At 36.3% G+C, this 6,303-nt stretch overlaps 1 pseudogene; it reads left to right on the forward strand.

Moving 5' to 3' along the window:
- The first annotated feature begins 178 nt into the window (after positions 1-178).
- Positions 179-6,303, forward strand: part of LOC107657204 (inhibitor of nuclear factor kappa-B kinase subunit beta-like) — a 37,704-nt pseudogene continuing 31,579 nt past the window's right edge.

Raw genomic sequence — 6,303 nt, forward strand, 5'->3', positions numbered from 1 at the left:
TATATATATATATATATATGTATATAAACAAAACCATAATGACCTTGTCAGATGTAGCTCAATTCTAAACATTTGCGCACACATATATGTGTTTTTAACATTAGTTGTATAGACAGATATTGTTCTGATAGTGTGCTCCTCTGCAGGGTTTGTATGTGAGTAATCGCGAGGGCCCGTCATGAGCCGTCCACCCTCCATGCAACCGCAGATGTGCGGCCCCTGGGAACTGAAAGAGCGGCTGGGAACCGGAGGCTTCGGGAATGTCACACTCTGGCAAAATAAGGTAAAATATGGTTCCTTTTTTCAGTAAAACAAAGAACTGAAAGAGCGGCTGAGATACAGAAAAGAAACAGAAAAGAATTCATAAATCCACTGCAGTGAATGGGTGCCGTCAGAATGAGAGTCCAAACAGCTGATAAAAACATCACAATAATCCACAAGTAATCCACTCCACTCCATCGGTTAACATCTTCAGAAACCAAAAACTGTGTGTTTGTAAGAAACAAATCAATCATTGAGATGATTGCTTCCAACTAATATATGAGTCCTCTATCCATAATATTGCTTGCGCCAGTGAAAAAGTCTTGTCTGGTCTGAATCAGGAGAGAAATCTGCACAGATCAAGAACCGTTTACAAGCCAAAACAGCTCTAAACAAATATGTGGCTGGATTTTGATGTGAGAGGACAAAATGAGATGGACTTTTTCACTAGAGGAAGCGTTATTATGGATTATGGACTCGTATTTTAAAGAAGAAGCAACGGTTTGAAGTTAAAAACGTCTTGATGATGGATTTGTTTCTTACAAGCATACGGTTTTCGTCTTCTCCAGATGTTAACTGATGGACTGGAGTGGTGTGGATTACTTGTGGATTATTGTGATGTTTTTATCAGCTGTTTGGACTCTCATTCTGACGGCACCCATTCACTGCAGAGCGTCCATTGCTGAGACACTGATGCAATGCTACATTTCTCCAAATCTGTTTGCATGAAAAAAAAAAAACCTTGGATGGCCTGAGGGTAAGGACATTTTCAGTATATTTTTCTTATTCATACATCCTTGTGGATGCTGGGATAATATTCCTCTCAGGCATTCAGATTAGTTTTAAGGTTTCAACAACATTCTAATCAGCTTTTCATGTTGCTATAATTTTAGTGCTGAATCATGGCATGATAAAGTTGGGGATGTTGTGATAATGGGATTAAAGTGTTGTATTTAAAGTGAATCAGGCTGATTGGACAAACAGATGTAGATGACTGTAAAGCCGTTCTGATGACATTCAGCATGTGTCAGTGTGCATTTACTGTCCGCTGTGCATTAGGATCACAAGGACCGGCAGATGCATTACACTGATTTATTGTTTCCTGTTCAAATACATAGTGAAACGCATATTTTCATAGAATATATGTGGCTGCAGATGATCACTTTCAGTGTGGAGAAATGTACTCTATAATTATATTAATTTATGATAAACGATTCACGCTTCATATTGGAAATCTGTTACTTAAAGTCTAATTTAATGAAAATTAAAAAAATAAAGTCTAATTTTATGAAACTTACTTCAATATGAAAATTAAATATTTATGAAATATTTAATACTTAAGATCAGATTTCATCTAAAATTTGATCATTTTTCATTTAAAATTGGTTATTATAACTTGGTTTCAGTTAAACATGGTTATTATAAAATGTGTTTATGCATATATATATATATATAATTTGAGGTTGTAGTCAGGGTTATTATCATTAACGTAAACTGAAACCATCAAAATTTGACTACTTTAAATAAAATAAAAAATAGAATAAAATAAAATAAAAAACTTAAACTCATTTTTATTTCAGCTACTTGCAAAGGCAACATTTCTCACTTTTGTATTAAATTAACTAACACTAAATAAACTAAAACTTAATTTAAAAAATATATATAGACATATATAGTTAATATAAAAAATGAAATCGTATTCAAAATGTTAACGAAAACTATAATAGTATATCAATGATACTAAAATAAGACTGGTTGTAGAATGGCACAGTGATTGACTTATAGTTTATTAGGATTGCTATTCCAGAATCAAAGATGTTGATCCAATAGCATGTACTATGTAACTAAGTCACATTTCATGTTTATTTGTTTCTCAAATTGGGGTCACAGTGGGTTTTTTTTTTTTGGTGGTCTGCCGGTAAACAGCCCACCGACGTCGTCTCACCCCATCCCGGATAAAGGTGTGTGAAAGTCTTAAAATAGAGGCACTTCAGATTCCCATCATTTAATCTTCACAGCACTGGGATTTTAACAATGAGATGTTCTCAAGAAAGAGGAAATGCATCTACCTGCTGTGTCCCACTTCCTGTCACAGGTGACCTCATGATCACTCACTGCCTGAAACTGGCATATATTCTCACACACACACAGGTTTACGGAGCATGTAGTCTTTAAGGAATGCTCAAGTGCATTAAACATTAACAGCTTTAATTAGTGCTGTTTGTTTGGTAGGTAAATCATCACTAGGACTCAGTGATGACATGTTGTTGAGGAGAGGAGTGTGCTGGTGCTTTATTAAATGATCAGACGCACCATTTTCACCTTCTGGACCATAAAACAGGTGAAAAAATCCCAAGGATGGACCTGATCCATATCTACAGGTCAGAAGATCAGGTTTTATTGTCTGTGTACATCCTCTCCAGCACAGACTCACACCCTTTTATGGGGAAGTCGTGGCCTAATGGTTAGAGAGTCGGACTCGTAACCCAAAGGTTGCGGGTTCGAATCTCGTACCGGCAGGGATTGTAGGTGGGGGGAGTGAATGTACAGCGCTCTCTCCCACCTTCAATACCATGAGCAAGGCACCGAACCCCCAGCTGCCCACTGCTCTGGGTGTGTGTTCACGGTGTTTGTGTGTTCACTGCTGTGTGTGTGCACTTTGGATGGGATAAATGCAGAGCACTAATTCCGAGTATGGGTCACCATACTTGGCCACATGTCACGTCACTTTCACTTTTTCAGTAGTATGACATCATGTCATGTTACTAATAATTAGGGTGTCGGTGAAGCGGATGTTGATGACCACTCACTGAAACCAGCGTGGACGCTGTGCATGTGCAAACATCTGAGACCAGCTTGAATAATCAAATAATAAATGAAGAGCGGAAGCATTTTCACTAGTGGACTCAGAGGTTTGGCCCTGTCAGTGCAGTTAATTAAAGACTCCTGATGTGATGACATTGAGTTCACTAAGTGCAGTGCATCATGTTCGCTTACTCACCTGATTGCATTGGTTTGTCTCGTTCTCCCGTTTCCGCATGATCTCACCGGTTGTCATAATTCCTGTCATGAGGAGAGAAGTGAAGTCGGAAATGGGCAAGCTGGAATTCAAGTGCCGCCTTTTTGATTTCCTCTCTGAATTTCACTTTATTCGTCACTTTATATATATTCATAAATATATAGTCACACTTTAGTTTAGGGACCTATTTTCACTTGTAACTAGTTGCTCATTAGCATACATAATACTAGCATATTGGCTCTTTATTAGTACTTATAAAGCAAATATTAATGCTTTATTCTGCATAATATTTTAGATCCCTTAATTCAACCCTAGGCCTAAACTTAACAAATAGTTAAAGTTAAACTTAACTAACTGTTAATAAGCAGCAAATTAGGAATTTATTGGGGCAAAGGTCGTAGTTAATAGTTGGTTAATAGTGAGAATTGGTCCCCAAACGTAAGTGTGACCATGTATGTCAAAAGTTTTGCTTGCAAAGTTTGTTTGTGGCTCTTTCTTTGCAATAAATGACAGTTTAATAATAATAATAACAATACATTTTATTTACAATGCAACTTGCTTATACTCAAAACGCTGCGATAAATGACTTTAGTAATATTAATACATTTGAAATCATTTTTAATAATAATAAATGTATATCTATCTATTCATCTATCTATCTATTTATATCTATCTATCTATCTATCTATGTATATGTATATATATATATAGTTTTAAGAAATCGACTAAAATACCTTTTTAGTAACTTTTTTATCATGCATTATGTATTATTTTGCTTGTTTTTATGTATTTAGTATAAGCAAGTTGCATTGTGAAAAAAAGTATTATTATTAAAGTGTCATTCGTTGGAGCATTTTGAGTATAAGCAGGTTGCACTGTAAATAAAATGTATTGTTATTATTATTATTAAAGTGTCATTTATTGCAAAGAAAGAGCCACAAACAAACTTTGCAAGCAAAACGTTTGACAAAAAGCAGTTTGCTAATGTTTAAACAATAGATCATCTGCTGAAAATGAAGATTAAATGTATTGTGAGATGTTGTGAAATACTAGTGGATCATTTCCACTTTACCATTTTTTGTGGCTGCTATACATCAGAATACCATGGTATTACCATCTGATACCATCACATTTCTATGTTACTGTTACTGTTTTTAACTATGAATTTGCCTTTTGTCTCTGATGTTTCCTAACATGTGTTGGTATATCTGTGTGTGTGTGTGTGTGTGTGTGTGTGTGTGTGTGTGTGCGGGAGTGTGCAGGAGAGCAGTGTTCAGATCACTATCAAACAGTGCCGGCAGGAGCTCAGCGCCAAGAATAAGGGCAGATGGAGTTTAGAGATTCAGATCATGAAGAGGTAAGTATATCCTGTCCAGAGTCAATTTCCTGTTTTCTGCCACCTGTAGGTCAGTACAGTTCACACACACACACACACACACACACACACACACACACACACACACACACACACACACACACACAGATCTGAAGAGGCATTTACATGGAAGTCTGATCAGCGTCAGAGAGGCTGGAACATGTACATTAAAAACAAACTATTACTGTTTTTAATGTACATGTTCCAGCGTCAGAGAGGCTGGAACATGTACATTAAAAACAAACTATTACTGTTTTTAATGTACATGTTCCAGCGTCAGAGAGGCTGGAACATGTACATTAAAAACAAACTATTACTGTTTTTAATGTACATGTTCCAGCGTCAGAGAGGCTGGAACATGTACATTAAAAACAAACTATTACTGTTTTTGGTGCAAAAACTCTACAAACATTGTCAGTGGACTTCCTGGTGATAAAATAATAAAAATAGAGTTTGCCGTGACCCATCGACAGTAATTCTGCTAATGACTACACCTGTGTTTTTTGGCTGATATCGTGTTGGTTTTCACGTCATAGCAGATGCTTCTTTAAAGAAAAAGCATCATTTTCATGGTATTTTTCCGTCTTTCGCCCACTGAATCTCTTCTATGTTTACCATCTTTTAATGTGCAAGCGACCACGCAAAGCCTTCCGTTGTTATTCGGCTATTTATATATGTTTTTATGAACAAAAGCTCTGAGCAAAACAAAGAGGGATGAATTTATGACACCGCAGTAGTAAAAAGTGACCCAGTCTTGCGGCCGCAGCATCGGTTTGCGCCGTCACAACACCTTCAGGCTCATCTTAAATAAGGAGCGAGTGCATCTCTGGTTTTCTCGGGAGGTTTTCCTCCTGTTATTGGTTTAGGGGTGAGTTTGTTGTGGCCGTATTCATGTCCAGTTGTTTATTGGAAACTGCTTATTGTATTAAGGCGTATTTGGGTGTGAACACATGCAAACTATTATGAAGAAATATTATCAAGTTTTTGAAGGCTCTCCAGGGGACAGTTGTTTCATTGTACCATCTTTGTCAGATATTTTTGAGTTTAAAGTGTTAGGTCACCCAAAAATGAAAATGAAGCTATCATTTTTCACCATGGGGCCAGTTGCATAAACTGTGTGTTAAAAACTAGTCTTAGTATTTTTTTCAGATTTAAATTAGACCAATGTTTTGTTTTTATCCAACTGACTTAGAAAAGGTATGACCAAAAGAAAAGAAAAAAAAAAGACAAAATTGTAAGATTAGCCTAAGCATTTTCTGCAACTGTCCTTCTTTCTTTACTGGACCACAAAATGAACTTAAAAATGTCTCGCATTCATTCATATAATAGCAGTGAAAAGCAACCAGCATCAAGCTTTTAAAAAAATGCTTTCTAGGGGTATACAGTGGGGTTTGGAGAAAATGTATTATTTAGTGGAAATCCTGACCTTGGTCGCTAATCTTCTGTGCACAGCTTGTGTTTGTTGCAGTAAGTTATCATGTTTACATCCGGAGATATTCAGCTCAGTGAAGAAAGTACACAGATAGTTTTTGGGGATTTCTGGCCATTGTATTTCATGTTGCGTTTTTAATCATCTCGATTTCGCAAAAGTGCAGTGGTGTGCTTTTCTTAGATTTATTAGAAATTTATTTTTAATTGTTCATTCCAA

Source organism: Sinocyclocheilus anshuiensis, unplaced genomic scaffold (genome assembly GCF_001515605.1).
Source record: "Sinocyclocheilus anshuiensis isolate Anshui unplaced genomic scaffold, SAMN03320099.WGS_v1.1 scaffold3011, whole genome shotgun sequence".
NCBI classification, from domain to species: Eukaryota; Metazoa; Chordata; class Actinopteri; order Cypriniformes; family Cyprinidae; genus Sinocyclocheilus; species Sinocyclocheilus anshuiensis.